The 23605-nt window shown below is 43.8% G+C and overlaps 1 long non-coding RNA gene across 3 annotated transcripts in view; it reads left to right on the top strand.

Annotated features, from left to right (window-relative positions):
- LOC120760147 (uncharacterized) overlaps nt 1-4175 on the top strand; it is a 383062-nt gene extending 378887 nt beyond the window's left edge. For 2 of the 3 annotated variants that reach the window (XR_009208368.1, XR_009208361.1), the window contains exons 16-17: nt 75-170; nt 252-4175. This is a non-coding gene — a long non-coding RNA (uncharacterized LOC120760147). The remainder of the gene's footprint in view (nt 1-74; nt 171-251) is intronic. The other variant, XR_009208369.1, reaches the window with a different exon arrangement.
- The last annotated feature ends 19430 nt before the right edge of the window (nt 4176-23605 follow it).

Raw genomic sequence — 23605 nt, 5'->3', positions numbered from 1 at the left:
AGCTTCAGCAGGAGGTTTTGGGGGCCCCAAAATAGATTCAGGGAGTAAAAACTCAGTTGCTTTCCCAAATTCAGCCCTGGCCTAATAGAAGTAGAGAAGGGGATGATCAGAGAGTATCCACACAAGGAGGAGTGACTGCTGGCTGGCACACTGCTCGTCCACCTAACAAGGTGAGATTTGTAGGGGTTATGTTGTTGTAACTCTTGGTGTAAACAGACACAGTCATCCTAAAATACCTCTATCCAACGCAGTGGCCGTGAGTGACACAGAAAACCGAAGGTCAACAGCTGTTTCTCTTGCAAGAAAAGTGAACCAAGAACCTCAGAGCTGCGGAGACTGGCCAGCCACAGCTCTCACACTGCTCTCCTAATTGTCAACTGCCCATGGCCGATTCCTGGAAATAACCAGGGAGAGAGAGCTCTGTGCCTAACATCAACACACTTGTGGTTTCACTGGAAAGCCAACACGACAGCTCAAAGCCAGTCATTCCAGCGGCATCGCTCCTTCGCCTGACACTGTCTCTCTGCTGCTCCCTCAGAGAATATTTTCTGCTACAGACGTTTATCCCGCTTTGGATTTCACTCCCCCTGCCGCTATTCTGGTTTTGTCTAGAAAGGCAAACTTTGTCTGGCTCTCAGCAGCCTGAAGTGTATTTTTTCCTGTGCTGTATTCAGACAGGATTCAGGATGGGCTGAGGCTCAGGGAGGAGTTGCACAGAGGGGCTCCCTGACATGGGTGCTCACCCTGCGCTGTCAGGGAGTCCCTCCACCTCGCTGTGACTCCCTCCTTGCCACAGGGGACAGACATGCAGGGGAGGAGCTGCAGAGTTTTTAGTTCTCCATGGTATTTTGGAAAGCAAAAACTATTTGAGATATGGGAGATGTTGCCTTCGGCTCTTAACTGTGCTTTCCTTGGTTATCCTAAATGCATGGGTACTTTGTGAAGCCTGATCCTGTGCACACAGGGGGAAGCTGAGGATCTGAGCCTGTTTATTCCAGAACAGCAGCTCCTGCTAAGCTGAGCGGGGTTTTGGGCAGCAGAGATGTGAATCCCATTTCTGGGATAGGTGAGCCGTTGAAACATGCAGGATTTTCTGCTGCCTTTGGCATTTGGAGTTAATGGGTGTGAAACTTCTTTTCACTTCTGCTTTTCGTGTGCATGCATGGTGCGATACACTTATGGTGTGGAGTTTTGCAATCAGGAGATTTCCCCTTCTAGTTTGGGTTTGCTTTTCTGATTTTTACAAGGGATGAGCAGGCTATCACTTCAGGGCAAAGCAGACATGTAGTGTACCAGGGCAGGGAAATCCAAGAAAAATAGTATCTGAATACTATTTGTGTTGCAAGCACATGTAGGCGTTTATTATTTCTGAGAGCTCTCTCGTCAGTCAGACATTGAACAATCGTGACATCTGTTGTAGGTTACTGTCCCCCAGAGTAGTTTCACAGAGTTTGGAGTTTGCTTTTTCAAATCCACCACAAATAAAGCCCAGAATTATCTCCCTGTCCCCACAAAGGCAAGTGGGAACCTCCTGGGGAAATGCTGCAGACTGCAAGGAGGTGGGGAGGTTTAGCAGAGGAGGCTGCTTGGGTCCTCTCGGCCTTACCATGGGTTGGGCAATGAACCCCACAGCTCACACCAGCAGAGAGACCCCCCCTGAGGTCCACAGGAGATGAGACAATGGTAATTTTTTAAAAACAAAAACAAAGACCTAGTGCAAAAGCTGACCTGCAGCTCCAAGCTTTCTGAGCCATCATCCTGCACTGCGTCGGGGATCCCTGTGTTGGTGTTCACAGGTTTGCACGTTGTCGGTGCCAGAGCCAAGTCAGCTTTCCCTTTCAGCCCATCTGCCTGTATCGGAGAAGAAATACTGTCTGTTTGTTTAGGTGAGATATTGGTCTGCCCCCGGAGCTCCAGGTCACTGTAAATGTAACACAAGCCCTATTTCCTGTTAGGAAAGGGGAAAAAATATGCCTGTGAATTGTCTCTGATGTGCTGCCAGCTGTCAGGGAAGATTCAATTTGGTGGAGAACTACTGTGCTCTTAAAGAGCTGCACCAGTGACGGAGATTTAGAGCAGCTACTCCTTCCAGAAATGGGAGATTTGTCTGATTTCCACAAAACCAGGATTGTGACTGGTAGCCAGTTGCCCACTCCACAGGCATGAATGGCTTGGAGGGGAGGCTGAAGCAGTGGCTCAGGCCAATGGGACCAGATTGGGACAAGAAGGGGACACCTGTGCATGGCTGAAGGAGAGCTGGACAGAGATTTGGGGTGAGGCTGGCAGGTGCTTTCAGTCAGTGCTTCTCTATGGTAAAGGAAAAATGGTGCTTTCTTGCCACGCAGCCAAAAAGTTAGACCAAAAGTGACAAGAATTTGCTCTCTGTGTGTCACACATGTGTTCGCTGCTAATCCAATAAAGAAAATATGTGACCTGTGGAATGAACCAAAGCTGCTACAATAAATAATGCTATAGATCACTCATGCATTTCACTTTCTTTTGCATTTCTTGTACCAAGGCAAATTTCTGCTGTTGTCTAAGCAGCCATGTATAGACAGGTAAACTGTAGCCACCCATTTGGCCTCCCTTACAGTAGAAACCACACTTGCCCTCCCAAAATTGGCAAAAAACCCCGGGTTTCCCTCTTTTTTCATTATGCTTATTGCAAGGGGTAGTATTTCAATTTAGGCCTGGATAAAGGTACAGTGTTCTTAGGTAAAGCTGATGTTTTCACATCATGTTGCTTGGCCTGCTCTATAAGCCTTGTCTCCAAAAACATTCACCCTCCAAAGTTTCCTGTGGCAAAGAAATAAAAAAGCATGTGGAGAAATAAAAAAGCATGTGGACTATCTCCTGTGAAATGGCCCAGATGTTAACTGGATATCAGAGGTGTTTTGCAACCTGGCATTCTCCAGGTGTCCATGTCCCAGTTTGTTCTCTTCCACAAAAGAGAACATCTAAATCATGTTAGCCTTAGTGGCAGAATAATTGTTAACTAAAAGCCGTATAATCCATAAAAATAACCCTAAAGAGATTCAATTTTTATTCCGCTTACTACTGCAGCAAACAATAGCTTGGTTGGCAGGAGACCAGGAGAAATGCAGAAAAGCAATTTTAAGGGATATAAAGGCATACTTTTTTACCATTTGGTTCCCTTTCCTAGTTTTATGGAGCTAGTAGGGCAACTGGATGGGAGTGAGCTGGTGGCCAACTGTCTGTCTCCCCAGTGCTTGCAGGTAACAGCTCACTGTGGCCTCTATCTCCCAATCTCTGGGCACTCTCCCTGGTGCTGTCTGAGTATCTCTGAATCAGCCAGGGCACGCCCAGCATCAGCAAAATTATCCTCCCTGCGGTCCTTGGAAATGGGGTAACACCTGTGCTACAGTCCAGGCTTCCAGGCAATCCGTGGAGATAGAACATGTTCTCTCCAGCCGTTTTTAAAACCCATCAAGGTTTTTCCTGGAGCGCTGGAGCCCGGCAGGGTGGGTGAGCCCGTTGGCTGCTGGGCTGCAGTGCAGTTGTACGTACTCCCAGGGCTGCTCCGTGGGGATATTCCCAGCCCTTCCTCTTGCTCCAGTGGTTCCTTCTTCTATGGAAAATGCACAAGCTTGTCCTGGTATAAACACAGATTTTTGTTCTGCTTCTTTTACTGTGCCTCTGTGTTTTGGAGTTATGCTGTTGGAGCAAGAATTTAAAAATGCAATGCCTTGTTCCATGAAAAGCTGCTTAGCAGAGGCATGGGATCAAAAGCCAGTGCTGCAGCCCAAAGCAAAGCCTGTGTGTTCTCCATCAGCCTCTGCAATCCCTGCATGGGACCAGTCTCTCTCCCTGACCCTTTCTCAAACACTTGCTGAACCCATCCTTGGCTCCTGATTGATATGATTTGTTGCTGACTTCTCTCCTGTTCCTTCAGCCTTTCTCTGGCTGCCTCCTCCCTCCATTAGGCTCCTCCTGGTTTCCTGCTTTGCACCTCTGCAGCTGTAAACACATGTAACAAATAATAATCATATACACATTTTATATTTGTATACTGACATTTTGGGAAATGAGTGATTTGTAGTTTTGCACTACATGAAGGTAGGAGGGTATTAACAAGAAAAAATTTAGGAAACCCCCCTCTTTCCATCTCCCTTGCCCGTATTCTGAAATTTCCTTTAGAGACTGCTTCTTCTTTCCTGTCATCCTAAATCCTATTAATCCTTTTCATTCTTTTTTTTTAATCAATTGAAAAAAAAATATATATATATTGCTAAGGAATTTGAGATCTACTTAGAAAGAGTAAAATGGTTGTAATCTGGTTCTTGTGTGATAAATATGCTTTAAGCTTCTTGATATGTCTGCGCCAAAGATGTCAAAATGCAATCCTTTAAAATCAACGTGATAGATCCTTTAATACACTTTGTCGCCTACTGCTCTAAAATGACTCCAACATTTAAAAATGTATATTCACAGGAGACCAGTATTGTTTAGGACATAGGTGGGCATATCTGAAAGACCTAGCCAAAAAGTGTTTGCTACTACAGTGTCTTGAACTGTTGGGAGGAATAGCTATGACTCATTAAATCTAGTATCCTGTTCCTGGGGAAAAAGGTATTTTCTCCTGAAAACACCTGCAGGGTGACATTTATTTTCCTTTTGTCAATCTGAGCAGAAAAGTAAGGATGCTATAATAAATGATGGCAGGGGCTGAAAGAGTTGTAAGAGGACAGAAAAGAAATCATTAATTCACTGCACCAACTCTGCTAATAGCCAGCACATCTCTTTTATCCACGGGTTTATCTCCTCTCGGGCAGTGTTTGTTTTATTTGGGGTTTTTTTGGGGTTGTTTGATTTGGGTTCTTTTCCATCCAGCAGCTCTGAATCTTGTCCCCTCTATGGAGATCCCCAGATGCACAGGAGTGCCCATCTTTATCTCCTGCAAAAGTTATTTCCTGAAATTCTGTGATCAGCTGCGGCTCCGTCGGTAGCCCAGGGAAAACAGCTTAACAAGGTTACCACAGTGTCACTCTGAAAGTAGCCAGTAACTCTTTGCAGTTTATTTTTCGTGCTGTTAAGTATGACCTGGAAATCTGTATCCTTGTATAACCAGATGTCAGTTCCTTCAATTCCTACAAAGCCACTTTTTTCTCCCCTTCCCCCTCCCTCACTGGCTATCCAGACATGAAGAACCAACAGCGTGGGTTCATGCTCCTGACAAGATGAGCATTGTCAGGAATATACAAGCTGTGGTTTTTCCTTTCTGCATCTTGAAAGTGAAGAAAAAAAGACCTTTGATTTATGTAAAGTTCTGTTTTTATTTTTTTGGTCTTTGAGCTAATAAAAGGTGTCATTATATTATCACACTTGTGTCCCTTCCATGTTTATCCTGGCCCATATTCCACTCCGCAACAGCAAGAACATAAAACATCCCATGAGAAACTCTAGGTTAAGTTTATTTGACTTATTTTTTCTAACCTATGTTGTAATCAAGATTGTTTTGCTAACTTAGTTCACCGAGGTAGTTTTTGGTAAGGGCTAAGATTTGCTTAAGTGGCCAGAAAGAAAATATATATGACTGGTTTATGCCTTGCCACCCTGAATTGTAATGTTTTGTTTATTGTGACTTTGCACATGTTTTATTGGTGAGTGGAGAGGTCACAGCCTCACATTTGAAACCTGTATTTGTGTTTTACGGGTTCTGGGGTTTGAAACCACAGGTAGCCACTGAACTTCTTGGCTGCCTTAGGTAGCTGTGACCAAGTGGCCAGGCCAGGTCCTCTCCTCTGTTGTCACCCTGCTGGGAGCAGAGGTGTGACATTGGCTGGGACAGGAGGTCTCCAAAAGAGTACATGAGGCTGAAATAACCCCACTGCAATGTATTCTACTCTCCTCATTCCCAGCCTCTTGCCATTTTTAATATTCCTAAATTCTGAGCTTTCTAGTCAGTCTGTTCTTTTGGAAATAAAAGTGTTTGGAAAGAAATACATGTTCATACCCCACATAAAAAATATGGCAAAGATACACCCAATTTCTGTAGTGGTGGATCCAGTTATAACAACTCAGTAGAAAAGACTCTTCATTCTACAAATGGAAAATTGGGTTTGGGTTTTGTCCAATGCCTTGTACTTCCAAAGAATCCAGTGGTGGAACAAAGGTGCCTTCTCTTCAAGGGTTTTAGCCTCAGTGAGAGCAGTAGCATTGCCAGGTAAGACCTGAAGATGTGGCAAGCATGGAAAGAGGTGAGGTAAATTTGCTTTAAATCTGTTTAAAGTAAGACGCAGATTTTTCCATATAAAGGATTCAGTGAAGTGGGGGATGTTCAGGTGTGTGAAGTACAGTCATACATGCTAATTGTTTTGCTGTTTGATGTACAGGCTGAGCAATTATGGTATAACACAAACACGTGGACTCACTGATCTCACAGGTCTTTTCCAATTTAAACCACTCCATGACTCCACATTTCTACTGCAGCCAGTGGACTTGCAGCATTCCCCTCTGGATGCTCAGTGTTCAGGATTTTTACTGCCAGATATTTTGTGTACAGCCTGAGTCAGAGGTGTCCAAAACGAGTCTGAAGTCCCCACCCCTGAAGGTTTCAAGGCCAGGCTGTGTGGAACTTGGTGCACCCTTGTCTAGTGATGGTGTCCCTGCCAAGGGGGGTTGGAATGAAAAGTTCCTTAAGGTCCCTTCCATCCCAAACCATTCTGTGGTTCTTCCATTCTTCACATACATTGTGTGTCCATGGCAGATGCCAAATTCAAAGAAACATCTAAGAAAAAAAGAATTCTCCTCAACCTAATGGGTTGTACCTGCTGTATTGTGGGGAAAAGCGAGGTCCAGAGAATTCACTGGCTGCATGATGCCCACAGGAATTCCCAGGGTTATGATTTTCTGCTACTCTCTCCTAAATTCTATTTACCTGATTTTATGCCACTAATACTAATGGTACCAAAGTTCATATAGCTGTTCCCTCACAAAACAAATATTACAGTGATGTTACATTTGACCACCACTAACTGGTAAATTGCTTTTAGATATTTCTAAATTCAGTATGTCCAGTTTCATCCCTCTGTTTCAAGACTCCTTTTATGAATTACCTTTTTTTCCAGTCTGTGGTTGGAATGGTTAAAAGAGCTGCATTAGTCTGTAAAATCACCCAGGGGAGATCTTGGTTCAGTCCTTGCCTTCAGTTGTTTTGTACTAGGTAATATGGAATGAGCTACTGAGGAGCAGCCTTTTGACTTCTGTCTTCTTTTGTCTTGAAGAGAACAAACAAGGTGAAATTTTCCTGCCTAAACTGAATGATCTCTTTAAATGTAGAACTAATACATCATAAATATGATGAGAATACACAGTCTTCTTGCCAAAATATGTATCTTTTCTTCCACTGTCTGTGTTTCCTGATGTTATTTTTGTCATGGCCATTTACTATATATATGCATTCTTCTTATTTACTTCCAGTCTCAATATTTCTTGTGGTTTGTCCAAAACTACACAAATAATTCATAGCTCATCCCTGAGAGCAAATATGTGCCTGAAAGCCACCTAAGGCAAGGGATCACCCACAGACTCCAGGAGGGCAGATATTGATGAGCTGTCAGTGCTGGACAAACCAGAGGGGTGTGCGACTGATAAGGAGAATAATGAGTCCTCCAGAACACATTTACAGATCTTTGGTTCCAGCAGCTTTACTGCTGGTCGCACAAGTGCATCAAAAATGAGAACCAAGGAGTGTGCAGTCATATGAAGAAGTAAACAGCCATGTATGAATGAATGAATGAATGAAGCAAATATGGTTAAAAGCAGGACCCTGTCCCAGCACGTGGCCTTCAGAGAGGGGAAGAGAGGAATCAGACATAAGGACTGTTGTCTCCTCAGAAGATGTTTGGGGTGCAAAGGAAACACAATACAGTACTGTGTAGCAGTGAAAGCTTTTTTTGTACAGATTGGGATATTTTCACATTTGCTCCAGTTCTCCCTGCCTGACAATGGTCATCAGCCTGCAGTGGGAACTCTCTCTCCACAGCCAGTGTACATTGGCAATGATTCTACCTCCCACTCTGAGAACATCCCACTCTGCTACCAGCAGAAGCTGTGAGAGTTTGGCTTTGTTTGTTTTCCTTACCCCCACTCAGAGGAGGTTGTTCCCGAAAATGCTTATAGCTGATTCTCACTTCAGGTATATGTTCCTCCCCAGGGTTCTCAAGCTGTGGTCAGTGGAGTATGAGCGGCATCATTCCTGCTGCTGCCCACAATGAAATGGTACAAAATCATGCCAGGATTGGCATCTCGGGGGAGAAGTAACAGAATTGCCCTTTCTTTATCAAACTGAGTCCCGGAGCTCAGCTCTGGCAATTGTGTATGGCAGATCAATCACCATTGGGGCTTCCCCCCCCCCTCTTATTTGTGCATACTTATTTATTCTAGCTTTTTTCCATTCCATTTTCGGCTTGATCCTGCCAGCACCAGCTGACAGGGTTGTGCAATCAGCACTCCAGTGTCCAAAAGTGCATGTTCTTCATGGCAAAGCAGCATCTGCCTCTGGGCTCAGCTGGGCTCTGGTTTCTCCTTGCTGCAAGGCACAGCTCTCAGCTGTGTGTGCTGTGCAAGGGATGACAGTTTGCTGGCCGGGGAGGGGACCAAGCCCTCGTCCCCTGGGTGAGCTGGCTTGCACGTTGTGGAAACTTTCATTATTTACCAACTGGTCAAAATGACTTTGCTATTGACACTGGCTTCATTATGTCAGCCATTCCATCCTTTGAAAAACGTGGGCAAAACAGAAAAAGTGATGGCAGGGAGGGGGAAATTCCATTTCTTCCTAAATTGAGTGGAAACATCTTCAGGAAAATTAAAGAAAAACCCGAGAGAAGAAGAGCAAAAGAAATAACAGTGACCAAAGCCACTTTCCTTTCTCTTTTTCAATCTCCTTTCCAACATTCTCCTGGTAAAATCATTACAAAGGCCGTTTATTTTTAAAATTGAAAGATTGGGGAGAGTCATAATGAGATATTATGTGTAAAAGTTGCACATAAATTTCCTTCTGTCATATTTTGGGCTCGCCTAACGCATCCCCTTGGCAGGCCTGAGGGAAGCTGATCGCTTTAGTATAGATTGTGTGTGCTTCAATAATATTGCCCAAGGACAGATCTACTGGGTGGCTGAGTTGGCTACATGCTGATTTAAAAATTAGCTGGGCTTTTATTTGCCACACTAAATTGCTATCTGAAAACAGAAAAAAAAAAAAAAAAAAAAAAAGGGAAAAGGAAATAAACAGGTTTTGTACTGAAATGAAGCAGCAGGTTTGGAGCAAGATCTTTTCTCTTTCTCTCTTTCCTGTTTCTTTCCTTTCTTTTTTGGGGAATGCAACTTTTTTATTTTTTACATATTGGAGAGTTTTGTTGTTTCTCACCTTTCTGAAGAGCCACGGGAGAAAGACAAAGGGACCGTGGTGTGTGAGGTGTGATGCAGAGACAAGGCCAAGGTCCTGTGTTTGCTCTGTGGGGTCTTTCCTTGCAGCCTGCCCTGCACAGATCTCATGGATCTGGAGCTGTCACACAGCACCCTGCTCCTGCTCTCAGCCCAAACACATCTGTCATCCTTTTTTAAATGCAGTGACACAGGATGCTGTAAGTTTCTTACAGAAGAGTCTTGAAACGCTTTTTAAAATTGTTTTTGTGATTAGGTGAGTTTGAAATTTCCTGTTGCATCTGCAGCCTGGGGTCTGTGTCCCTTCTCTGAGCCATAGGGGTCACACCTGTTTTTTCTGTGGAATTTGGTGGGCCCTGATGTTATTTCTTTCTTCACTTTTTGTTTTTATTGTCCCCATCTCTCTCTTTCTGAGGTTTTTGTGCTTCCAGGATCTCAGCTGAGGGATCTCCACAGTTGCCAACAGCTGGGACATTTCCATTTCCTACCCTTTCTTGGTTGAAACCAAAAACTGGTCTTCAAGGAGGCAAAGACCATCAAAGAGCATAAGAATAAATAGTAATTCATAGCAGTCTTTGCTAATATGCTTAATTTAGAGCTCTGGAGTCCACGTCCTAGCCACATCGCCTCTGTATTCCATTTTCTATGAAACACTTGACCTATTTATTCACTTTTTGACCTAGCAGTCTAAGGAATAGAAGATGGAAAAGACATGACCAAAATGAGAGGTTTAAATAAATAGCTTTTAGTGTGGGAAAAGACTAAATTTATTCTAAATGTAAATATATATTTTGAAAATCTGAGTACCCTCATACTTTGGGCAAATCTGAGTGAATCTAAGCTTTACATCTAGTCTGTGTCTCAGTCCTGTGCCAAATAGAAACTGGAACTGGAATTTGGAAAACCAATACTTTAGCTCAGATTCAGGTAAACAGGCTCTGAACCAAACCTCCCAGTCTTGTCCTGCTGGGGATTGTAATTAATTAAATTAAGATTTCAGTCGTCCTCACCGGTATCTTCATCTCTGGGTAGCAGCCTTGGGCAAGGTTGAAAGTGAAACTCTCTTCCTTTGCTCCGAGGCGTCTTTGCCTAAAATCGACTCCGGAATCAAAAGCTCCGTGTGCAGCTATTAAAGCTCCCTCACCACAAGCTGCTCTGCCAGCATTTCTGAATGCCCCATTCCTGCAGGTATCCCGGCGAGCTTTCATCTTGTGTGAGCTGTGGAAGGAGGCATCGGGGTTTATTACAGAGTTTGTGCTGCTAACGTGTCATACATCACGCCATTAATTAAGAGAAATTCCTCTTTCCCCAGTTGGGTGGCTGCACAATGCTGCCAGCGTGTATATATTACCCACCCTGGCCTAACCCAAACGCTGCATGACTGATTGTACCCCAGAGACGTTCCAGCCTCCTCAGGTAATTCCATTGCTGAGGCTCCAAACCCAAGGAATTAAAGAAACCCCTGCACTGGGCTCTGCTCCCCTTGTAATTAGTACCAGAGCGGGGTGCGGCGGGTCCATGTGTTCCCAATCACAGCCCACACAATGAAAATGTTTTCTTTCTGGGACAATCTGAAGAAACCTCACGGGGATCTGGGGGTTTTATGTATATATATGTGCGTGTAATAGTAATAATTATCCTCATTAGGACGTTAGCTGCAAAGCTTGGTGATGTACTTTAAAAAATTGGTGGGAGAGCTGGGGGATGTGCCGAGGGATCGCTGCCCACGCGCTGCCCCTCGTGTCACCTCGGTGTTGGGGAGCACTGGAGCCTGAGCCCCAGGAGCTGCTGCCTTCATCTGGGGTTTGACAGGTAGGGTGGGCACATCCTTTGTCTGTCTCTTTTCCCACTGTGTGCACAGATGCTTTTGTAAAATTTTTCCACCCAGCTTCATTCCTGCAGCACTTGTGTAGGGTTTAATTTATCCAGGGTAGCCAAAGAAGCAGCGTGGGCTGACCTAAGGTCCCCCCAGATTTCTGTGCTTCTCACCAATGCTCCTCTCTCCGGGCTCCTGGGGATTAGGGACTCATGATGGGATGCTGGATGGCTGCTTTACAGAGGATAGCAATATTATCCCTCAGACTGAGCCACAGGGTATAATTACAGCTGTTCAGGAATATTGTCATTAAAAGTCTTTTGGTTAGAAAACGTCAGTTCTTTGAAACAAATTTATAGAATAAAGGGGGAGGTTTCTAGTGTCAAAGAGGAATAAATTCTGGACTAACCACCAGCCCTGGGTAAAGGAGAGCTGTGTTCCAGTTCCAGTCCCAGTGAAAGTGCAGGTTACTCAGACAGAATAACCAGCCCTGTAAAACAGCAGTGAAGGATTCTGTGCTCTCCTGGTGCTCTTGCAAACTGTAAAGCAAGGATTTCAAAGAGATCTGCCCTGACTGAGAAGGGATTCTTGGTTATTTCCTCTATTTCAGGAAGCACAACCAAGTTTGAGGACTTGATGTGTAGCTCTCAAAAATGAGAACATTTCTTTAGAAGGTAATATTGTAAGCTGTGCAGAGGGATGACCTTGAGAAGAGCTCCTGCTGAAGTGACCCCACTGCTGGTGAGTGCAGGGCCATTCACAGAACACTAGAATCATTTAACTGGTTGGAGAAGAACTCTGAGATCACCGAGTCCAACACCTCCCCCAGCACTGCCAAAGCCACCGCTAAACCACGTCCCCAAGTGCCACTTCCACACGTCTTTTAAATCCTTCAGGGATGGTTACTGTCTTAAGCAGTCATTTCCAGCACTTGACAACCTTAATATTCAATCTAAATCTCCCCTGGCACGATTTCTTAGGAGGAGACACAAATCTCTGCAGTCCCAGGCAGACCTGAACACCAAATCCCCTTACAAGGGATTAATGAGCAGCCTGGCACTATCATTGCATTGCTGCCTCAGTTAGTAATGCCATTAGCACAAACCCCACACACCACCAGCTAGCAATAACATTTCACTCCATCATGAAGAAAAAAGGGTTCTTTTGGGCAAGGGATACCTGACCTAACAAGTCATTATCCTACAGCCTGCAAACAACAGCTCTCAGGAGAGCATCACCCAGCACCCAGCACTCACTGCAGTTATCTAACCCTGCCCCAATGGGGCACCCCCAGCAGCAGCTCCAGCATCCCAGTGAGTCCTGCTGCCAGCAGCAGCAGAGCTCAGGTATCCCAGAGGAATATTCCTGTTGAGGTTGCTCTGTGTCCTGAGCTGGATGGGGAAGGGAGGTGCTAGGAAACCTGTTTGGAAGGCAAGTCAAGTTTCCAACCTCTGTGCATTGCAGGATATAACGAATTAAACCAGAGCAGACAACCATGCACCATACTTCATTATGTTCACTGAGCTCACCTCCTGAGCTGTACAGGAAAGAAAAGGCTTTTTTCATTATTTTAGTAAAGCATTTTGCTGTTGCTCAAGGACTTTGGTTTAATACATGAGTGCTACTTCAGTGAAATCTACCCAGCTCTCTGAGAAAGGCTGCCTTTTATGAACACTCAGGAATTTTGAAAGAAATTATTGAACAAGGACTTTTCAACATTTTCATAAAGAAAGCTGTGTTTCTCTTTTGAAAATGGAATAGTTTTTCTTTAGATAGGAAATAGTCCAATTATGAAATAGCAATGTTCTGAATCTTTAGATGTCTCCATTTGACCTAATGATATCATTGTGGTATGTATAATTTAAATTTATTATGGCAAAAGGAAAAGGTTTCAGATAATTCCTTCTGAAACAAAAATCTGTTGAGAGAAGTGATTCAGAAATTTCAACAAGTCTTGAATATAAGAAAATCTTTTCCCTCCCCTTTCAAGTACCATTTGCTTGGATGCCATTTCATGTTGGTTTTACATTTGGCTGTATTTCCCCTGTTTTAATGATTTTTGGTTTGCATTTAAAAAAAAAAGTTTGAGAATCCATGTGGTAGCCACTGAGGACTTGCACTACTGGCAAGCATTGCTACAAGCTGGAGATCCAAGAAATCAAACATAAGAAATCGACTCCTAGAGATTGAGTATCAGGAAAGTTTTCACACTAAGCCTGTTTTGACTCACATAGATTTTTGCTCTAAATTTGAGTCAGAAACAGAACTCAGTAAACTCACGTCCCATGTGAAGGCTCAGTCAGCTTCTGACTCAGAATCTCAGTCTGCAGCTGATACCTGTGACTGGGTCCAGCATCTCTCAAGTCCTAGATGCAGCTCATACCTGAACACTCTCTCCAGCACAGAACTACCATGAACTCTTGCAATAAGCCCTCAATGCTCTGTTTAGCGCGTTATTTTTAAACTTGGAAACAAAATCACCCAAGTTGCATGTTCACAGACATAAAAAACGAGATATTTCATACACGCAACTTTACTTTCAGAAGTGTTTGTGCATTTGCCCACCCCATTTTGTGAGGACTTGTGCAGGGAGGGCTGTGCAGACGGCCAGATCTGCAGTGCACAGCCACTCTGGGAGCACATTAACTGCCTCTGAGCGTGTGGATTAGGTGCACTTTCCATGTGCACAATTAACCATTCCAAAATCTTGACAACAAAGGAATCATTATGTTCCTGAAAATGTTTATTATATAAATATTGTCCTTTCTGGTTCAGCGGTGTATTATTCTCCCTCCTTTTTGCACAGCCGTACAGCTCTCCCTGCCCTTGCTTTCCCAAACTGGTGTAACTGGCATGTGGAATGCAACAGCTGGTTAGGTCTGCAATGATCCAAGAGCAGCAGAAGACAAGGAGTGCAGAGGGGGCTGCTGTCTTCTGCCAAGTGTAGAACTAAGCAGCTGCTTTGTATTTTCACACGAAAAAAATGTTTTGTTAACTGCCTCGTTGCCGAGGCCCAGGGTGTGGGTAATAGGGTGTAGTTGCTGGCCCATGGGGTTCTTCAGTGTCCAGAGACTGAATGATTCTCCTTCTGTTCCAAACAGTGTTTGACAGCATCTCAAACAAACCTCTCACAGATGGAATGATTGTGGGACACTGTTCAGACAACTTTATCTTCTCTTTGTTGCATTAAGGGTGCCCATATGCTCAAGAATCTCCCCTTAAAAGAACATTCTTAAGATTGCAAATGCTCAAAAGCTGGGAAATGCCAATGGAAAATACATTCTATGATCATCTTTAATTGGATAAAATAAAATTTATAATACAGTGGGGTGGAAGAGGCTTTAAGATGTCATCTAGTTCTCCGTGACTCAAGGCAGGATTGGCTCCATCATCAAACTTCTTGTCAGACTTGTTCTTTAATGTCTTAAATTCTCCTGTTTTTTTTTCAAAAGAACTGTGGCTTTTTGGGATCCTAGGGAGGTTGCATTAAACCTGTCCAGAACTGAAGCTCTCTGCATCTTCTTATGAAGATGGGAAGGTGATTGAGGAAACTACTGTTAATTAAAAGAAAAGTGAGACTCCTCTGTTTTAAATAAGAGTATCAGAAGTGAGACTGAGAAGAGAACATTGTACTCTTCAAAGAGAATACTGCCTGGAGAAACTGAGATAAGAGTTACAAGGGTAAAAGTTGAACCTTCTGTAGTATATTTACACCCCTGGTTGCTCCTACTTTACTGGTGCATGGGTGCTGTGGTAAAGGTAATTAGGAGGAGGCTAATCAAGCGTCTTAAGGTGTTGTGTCTGATGTGTGCTCATGTACAAATAAAAGAGATGGTTTAGGGGGGTGTTCAGTTGTGATCTCCAAAAGGGATTCTGGAGGAGGTGGAAAAGATGCACAGCAAATATTCCTGCTGCAGGCTCCATCTACAAAAGGAACAAAGGTCATAAGACCCTGAAGTGCCAGAGTCCAGCCCAGGGGAAAGGGGCTGGAAGGTGCAGCATGTGCAGCCTGCAGGTGTGGAAGGAGCACTGAACTACTCTTCTCCTGAGCAGCTGGGAAAGCTGGGACAAGAGTCCCTGATGGGGCACAGCACTTAGTGGTGTGGAGAACAAGTCTGTGGTCACTGTAGTCATGAAATTCAGTGGAAATTAACTTAGTTTAATTGGGCTGTGAAACACGGTGTGTGTCACTTCGGGTGCCTATGAGGTGAGATGCTGAAAACAAGATCTACAAAGCCAGAGGATTGCAGATGGGAAGGAAATGTTTGCTTAAAATATGATGTGAGGAAATGGGACAGCCCTCACCCCCATGGGCATGTGGCAGGGGATCATGAAACACCGGGTTTCAAACTGAGTATTTGCATTTGTCTCCTAAATATTGCCATGTGCACTCTGATGTGCAGGGCAAGACCTGCTGAATTCCAGACAAAGACAAGGCAATTAAAGAGAGATCCAACTGCAATGCTAAATGCCTGTGCTTTGTCTTCTGTTTATTCATAGCCTTCTGTTTAAAGTCATCTTGGAGTTTAACTTGCTAAACAAACCTTTCTTATTCATAAGCCATTCATTCATAAGTCTTGAAGGATGGAGAAGGAGTGAAGCAATGTGAGACTGACAAACAGGGTGAATTCTTTTGGTGAAGAGCAGCTTCTTTAGGAATATGGATCCAGGAATATTTTTAGGGAAACTAGGGGATGGAGAACAATTACAGCCAAGCCTGAGAAAGAGAGCCAATAGTAGAGAAGTTCAGAGTGGACAGAGGCACACCCCATCAGTGCCCAGTGAGTGAGCTGCAGCCAAAGGCATTACCAAGAGAACTGGGAGGACAAAGCCATGGGGCCGCAGGCTCCTCTCCTTGATAAGGTCACAAAGCTCTGAGTGAAAAAGGTGTGAACAGCCCAGGTGGGAAGTAGCTCACCCAGAGGAGGCTGTGGGGTGCACTCCTGGACCACCCTCTGCCATGGAGCTCATTTTGTGTGGGTCTAAGAGGTTTGCAGAGCTCTGTGTCACTGTGGTGCTGGGCCCTCACCTGCCTGGAGGTGCTGGAGCAGCGCCTTGAGCTGAGGAGTGCCAGCTCTGGAAACAACGTGTCTCCCTTATCTCCCCTTGGACACACCAAACTCACAATGACTTATCATAGCTGTCATCCCTCAGGACCTCAGTGACTCGTTCTAATTTTCCTGCTTCAGGACCTCATCTTTTCCCATCCTCATCAGATTGCTCTGAGGAAACATCCGTGGGTGTTCAAGAAGCGTTTGGATGCTGTCCTGATGAGCCTATTGAAAAGCCCATGAGGAAATGAATAATTCTGTACTTGATGAAGGGTTTGTAAGATGTGCCATATATAGTGCATGAGGCCCTGTGTTTAGGCAGGGGAAACATAGAATATGGAGGAGCTGCTCTTTCAGAGAGAGCATCTGACCTTTGTTCTCAAAATACTGAGAGGGCTTTGGAGGAAACCAGTGGGTGACCAGCTGTGTTGCAGCACGTGTGCCCCAGTGACTCAGGGTGCTGCTGTGGCTTCAGAAAAATGTTTTTCTGTATTTTCAGAAGAATGGCAAAGTGTGTGTTTAGCTTTGCATATAATGAGGAGCTTCTTCGAGGATTTCACTGCCACCAAGTTCAGATGAAGCACGGACTGATCATTGCCAGCCTAAGGGAGCCACCACTGGTTTGGGTGAACTTAAGATATTGGCTTTGAAGCTCTGGTGAAACTTTAGGTGTTTGTTTGTTAGAACTTGGCCTTATTAAATCACAGCTCCAAGAATCCCCCACAGAAGGGAGGACTTAACATATCCAAATCAGGTCCCCAGCTGAATATAATTTAGAGATTATATTTGCAAAGCCTGGTGTGTGGCTGCACTGGATTTTGAGACAATTCTGGATACCCAGTGCAAAAAAATCTCAGTTATGTATCACTAACTTATTTTATGACATGGCTTCAGGAAAATGGAGGGGGGGGAATGACACCTGAAACATACATTTTTTAAAACAAATTTCAGTTTTAAGAAAACCTCGATAAATTAAGGGTTGATTCTTCTTCAGCCATTCTCTACTAGACATTTTCAGATAATATCTATTTATTTATTGTCTTCTGAGACCACTAGAGAGGAAGGAAAATGCAGTTAGTCCATCACCTCAGTGGATAAAGAGGGATGCAAACTCTTAATAAAGTATCGATGGCACCCCAAGGGGACAAGAGGAGATTTGCATCCCCGTGGCCCAGCTGACAGAGCTGGTGAGTTACTGCAGCAGCAGCCAGGCTCTGTCAGAGACAGGAGCACGTTGAGAGGAGAGGGAGCAAAACATGATTTGTACTGGCATGCAGCGAACAAGCTAATCTGTGTAAAAATGAATACACGGAATTAGAAGGATTAATAGAACAAGTCAGTGCAGGGTAGCAGGGAAAGTCCCCTGTCTAGGCACTTCTGCCAGGTTCCACCCAGACAGGTTATTTTTTTTTTAAAAACTGCTCTCTTTTGTAAGTGAAATTTCACCTGGAGAGCACCTCATGAACAAAATTCAATTCCTCCCTCCCAACTCCACCTGGATAATCCCTTTGAGCTTTTATATTTGTCTTTTATTAAGAAAATCATGGTGGTTTTCACAGAAGCCTGAGATGTTGGCTTGATCTAAAGAAGGCTAATGGCATGTTAGCCATCAGAAATCATCCAGTGAGTTCATTTGCATCGAATGCTCCTCTTAACCTCATGTTGTAAATCACTTTTAAATAGCCTGCTGCTTCACCCCAGGGCTGGCTGCTGTTCAGGATGGAGCAGAAGAGCTTCTGCTTCTGCTGCGACACCCTTTGAAATCATTTGTGATAAAGCTCTAGGGACGTAAGGATTTTACTATTTGAATCATGAAGCAGGGCCTAAATATTTTTCTACAATAACAGTTTACTAAGGAGCACAGTCTGCTCCTTTCAAGCCAGCCCACTCCCATCACCTCTGAAGTTAAACTAAGCTCTCTGTTCTATAGTTGCAGCATTTGCCCCATTAGGTGGTTGGGCTTTGGGTTTTTGGTTTGGTTTTTTTCAGTCCTGTACCTGGTTTTGGTCTTGCAAAAGGCAATTACAACATTCACAAGATGACAGTCATTTCATGCAATGGAAGGCTGACTAATTGAGGGAAAGAGATGATATTTAGGAATGAAAAACAAAGATGTGACATGTAAAATTACATATAAAGTGAGCTCTTTCTTTTCTCCTTATAAAATTCTCAACAAGTGAACTTGAGATGTCAGCATTTAAACACTGTCAGGTATTGCTTGTATTAGTGTAGCATCTACAGACCAGCACGGAAATGTCAGATGTTACACAGTCCTAACCTGGGGGGCCTGGTGTGCACTGAAGAGATGGAGAAGTCAGAAAAAGTGAAGAGCAGGAAATATTGGCACTATTTCAGCTCATCTCTTTCTCCATTTAAGTATTACTTAAACAGGTTTCAGCTGCCTGAGATTAATCAGAATTTAAGATGATGTAGAAGGTGGTGCCAGGGAAAGAGATTTAAAAAATCCTAAAAAGACAAAAACCTTGAAATGCACAGGTGCAGTAACAATCCACTCATGTTCTGCTGAGTAGGAAGGCATACACAGAATAAGCTTGGGCAGCTTCAGTGCCAGATGTCTTCATTTTTTCTTGGAACTTTGAAGCTCCATGGACATGTCTGCACCTCTGTGCTGCTCATTTTGGCAGGAGAACCATCCTTGTCCTGCAGGTCAGACCTCCTGTCCTACCAGCCACAGCCACTCCTCAAGGAGTTCTTGCTGTCTCTGTGTAGCTGTGATAGTTTGGGTCACAACACTTTGAAAAGTGAAGCAGCTTCTCTGCTGGTCTGGGGAACAGGTGGCAAGAGGCAGATTGAAGGTGGTGCTGCTACACTGGCTCTGACAAGGGTGTATGAACTTTAGTGGATTTTTAAAATCTGTTTTCTATGGCTTATCATTTTTTTTCTTGATCTAGAAAACAACTTAAGTCAGGTTTGGAGGTCTTACTTCTCCTTGTGTCTTCAGAACAGACTGGTTTGTACCTACTAAAGGAGAATTATTGAACAGCTTGAGGACTTGTAAGCCTGATGTTCCTAGAGTCCTGTCTCAGGAGGTACCAGCATGAAACCTTAGTCAGATCTGCTGGCAATGTTAGCTTTTCCCCTACTTCACCTGTCAAGGTTTTATTCAGAAATGCAAATCCTTCCTGTCCTGCTCATCACCTTTATCCATGTTCATGTGTCCTGGTGGGAACACACACAACTCCCGGGGGGGCTGTCACACCTTCCTATCACCACTGGAAAAACAGGGTGGCCAGTGTTCATCTCTGACTTTTGTAAGAGGAGAGCTCTTGGTCTGAATGGAAAAAAATATTCCAGGAACTATCCAATGTAGCAAATGCTAACAACACAGGAGCCCTGCTGCTAAGGGGGGTTAAAGCCAAGTTGGACATGGTCAGAAGGGTAATGGGAATCAGAGGGGGGGCAAAAAAAAAAATGGAGTTACTTCAAAAATCATGTTTTGTTTAGATTGTTGAATTGTGGTCAAGAGAATGAAAAGGGGACAGGGCTGTTGCTGGGAGTTTCCCTGCGACAGGGAATGTATGTGCAGGAGGACCTGGTGTGCTTGGTCCCAACACTCCAGTTTTTCACCATATCCTGCCCAGCACTGCTGAAGTAAACCAGGTGTAAGTGGTTTGAACAGAACAGCCAAAACCACATCTTACTCACAGAAATCGTGTCTTGAACATGAAGGCTTTGTTCTCCAGGGCCAGAGCTCCTCTCTCTGACTGGTAGTCCATGAAAGTGTTTACAGAGGCCAGGAGCCCAAAGGAATTGAATTCAGGATCTTGAAAGCTTTGGCCTTCACAAAATAAACCTTCAAAGGAGGTTTAAAACTATCAGCAACAAAATACTTTCTATTCTCATCCATGACAGCCCCCTCTGTTCCTGTCCCGTGTTTATTTAACAATTTAAAAAATAAATCCATTGCTTTGAGCTCAGGCAATTGATATTTTTAAGGTCTGTGGTGTTATTTTTTCATGCACACTTTCCATAATATTCTATATTTTCTTTTTCTTTTTGTTATTTTACTTTAACCATCATTTCTTCCTGCTGGCAAATACAGCCCTTGCTTTTTCCTTATACTGGTAATAAGATAGGTGAGGCGAGGAAATGCTGATGACAAAACCTCCTACACTCCTCCTCTTTACCTGAGAGGTCCCAACTGATGCCTCTCTCCCACATGGGGGGTTTGGCTTAAAATAGACCCACAAGGCCATATTTTCAAACATCAGCACTAAGGCTGTTTCGGCAGTGCCTGCTCCCTGTGCTGTTAGCACAGTTCAATGAGAGCTTCACCAAGGGTGTCATCAGGAGGCTGTTGAAGTTTCATTAAAAATAAATAAAACCCAGTTCCTGGGATCTACTTAATTGCCCCCTAAACCGGACAAAGACCAGAGCAAATCTGAACTATTTGCTCCAAATTACTCTTGTGAGTTTAGCTCCTTCCTTTCTTATGGGATAGCTCAGAAATCAGACCAAACATACAGAGCAGACCTACAATTCTGGAAAAAAATCGTGAAGCTTCCTTGCTGCATCCAAGAAGTCGGATTTGATTATTATTGTCTGGTGAGACTGATTGCCAATATCACATTATGTTGTTTCTCTTCCCTCCTTGTGCGGCTGAAGCATTCCAAATGGGAGGTAGGGAGGAGGGGGAAACAAAAACCAAGAGCAGTTAAAAACAAACAAAAAATCCATAGTGACCTTTTTGAGCATATTTTGAAAGGGAGTTCCAGCCTGCTGTTTTAACTGTATCTCCTCTCTAACAAGTTGCATTATTTTTGCTATGGGCCTTTTCTCTTTTATTTTAATGAATACAGAACAGAAAGGCCTGTGCATTACTTGGGTTTTTTTCCATGCCCATGAGTGGTAACAGCCAGTCATAAACACCAGTGCACCTTAAAAATTGAAACCAAGAGGAAAAAAAAGGCCAATTCAAATATCTACCTAAGGGGTTCTCATGCCATCCAAACCACACTGGAGATGATTCCCAGCAACTCCCCAGCTACATGTGGAAGGAGAAGAAAGGTTTAAGTTGTCGTATCATCGGGGCTTAACTCACTTTTCTCACTCAGCAACAACTAGCTGGTGATCAAGTGTTAATAACCCAGCTCTGTGCATGAGCTATACAGGTTTTCATTCTGGAACCGTCCCAGCAGGAAAAACTTCTCTAACTGAGAGCATCTTCTGTAACTGGGATCATCTTTTGCCATTTCCCAGTGCAGATGGCAATGCCTTTGCCAAGGCTGCAGGTCTCACCAGCAGACAAGGCAGCAGTGAAAGATCACACCTCACCAAATCCTTCTATAGGATGAGGACACAAAGGACCTCAGTGGAGTTAGCAAACCCCATCACCCAAAGGTAACTGTTTGAAGGAGATGATGTCCATTGTGTCAGCTGAGAGGAGATTAGTGCCGCAGAAGACATGGGGACACATCGAGAGACTGAGCAATGTCCCTGTGCACGAGGCAGAGCTGCAGTGTGAACACACACCTGGCACATTCAAAGACCAGTGGCACCTGCAGCACTGTGCACTGCACACCAGGCTTTGTCCCTGACAGAGGTTAGATTTTCAGAGTTCTTTTCATTTTTTTTTTATTGATCTGACAGCAGGAGGAGACTGTAGTAGAGAAAGTTAGGGGGAAAAACAATCTGCAGAGATTAACTTTACTTTTCTCAGCACAGGCAAATTATCAGGACTGCAAGTCAAAACTGAGTTGGAAAAAAGTCAGGTTTTTTCAAGTCTACTGACTAGAAAAAAAAAAAAAATAGAAAAGGTATTAAAAACACATGATGGGAAAAGAAAAGAAAGATGTTCTGTGCATCAGTGTAATTCTTACAGCTCATACTCCCCTTGTCCACCTCCTTTAAACTAGTTTTACATGGGAGCTGTGCAGGTTGGCCCTGTGAGGAGGATGCACCATGCACCTTGAGGCTGAACATGTAGGAGGCTCCTCACTGCAGAGCATCCGTGGGTCCTGTGCAGGGCTGGATGCATCACACAGGGCAACATTCTCCAACCAGTTCACATGCCATTGCTTGTGCAAAACACGTGTCCAGCCACCAGGCTTGCATAAATTGGCTGTAAATAGTTAATTAAATGCATTTGTACCCCACCACCTGATTTGCATGCAGAATTGTCAAAACAGCCTGCTAAGATTAGACACAATGTACTCCCCGAACACAATTGTACCACTGAAACGGTCTGAAAATCTGGCGCATTGAGTTAAATTTTCACATTGTGCCTTCTTGTGTAATAACAATAATCTCCTCTGCCTTGGAGTATAATCGCAATAAAGGGCTTTTTGTGATTCATTCAGTGTTTATTCACTCAGTAAACAGCCCTTTATTGCTTTTTATACTACAAAGCAAATGAGATTATTGCTTAAATTGTCCGGTAGCGACTAGCTTCTGTCCTCTGGCTTGCTTATTCAGTTTGTTTTTGTGTTGTGGTTTTGGAAAAGAAAACTTGTTTAAAATTAGCTCCCCAATAAATCACAGTAACAATGAAGTGAGAGTTTCTGCAGTGTGACAGATTTGTAGCTTTTTATGTTTGTAATGATGATGATATGTTTTCTATCTTATTTATTCCCTTCTGCCTTTATTCTCCCAAACTCTAAAGTCTGCTGCTGTGAAGAAAACTCTAAGATATCTGCTGGAGTTTGGGAAGGGGGCACTTGCAGTCCTTGGACTGCACAGCTGCCTTTGCAGCATTCCCAGGAGGAAAAGGTGCAGGAAAGAAGCAAAGAAAGTAAACAGGCAGGAGTCTGGAGCTCAGAGTCCAGAGGCACTAATCAGCACTAATTCACATCCTATCCTGTTCCTAAAAGCTTCAGTGAGTCCTTTCCCTATATAATCAGGCCGGTGATGTTATCTGCTTTGAAAAGTGCCCCCAGACCTTTGGATGATTAGCAATAAACATTTCTGTTATTCAGTGACTCTCCGAGAGCAGCTGTTCTTAGCACACCCTCTCCCCACGAAGGTGTGTGGTGGAGCAGCCCTGCAGGCCCTAAAGGCTGGGAACTCTGTAATGTTCATCACGGAGAACGAGTCAGCTGTAGCCAACATTTGTTCATTCTCTCCTTTTCTGAGTGTGCAAATGGAGCAGCCCATAATTATTCCTCATCACGAGGCCAAGTGGAGTATTCATCAAGAGGACAGGAAAGACTATTTCTCTCTTTCAGGCAGCAGCACGTAAATGGCATTTCTTATTTCAGTCCTGCCAGCTTTGAGACGTTAGCAAAGCATTTCCCTGATAATTATTGATCTTCTGTATTTATAGAAAGCTGGAACCCAGTACAATTCAATATTCAGGAGATGCCAATTTTCTATG

The sequence above is a fragment of the Hirundo rustica genome, chromosome 16 (assembly GCF_015227805.2).
Source record: "Hirundo rustica isolate bHirRus1 chromosome 16, bHirRus1.pri.v3, whole genome shotgun sequence".
Taxonomy (NCBI): Eukaryota; Metazoa; Chordata; class Aves; order Passeriformes; family Hirundinidae; genus Hirundo; species Hirundo rustica.
The sequence above is the reverse complement of the archived record's forward strand: the minus strand, read 5'-3'. Positions and strand labels throughout refer to the sequence as shown.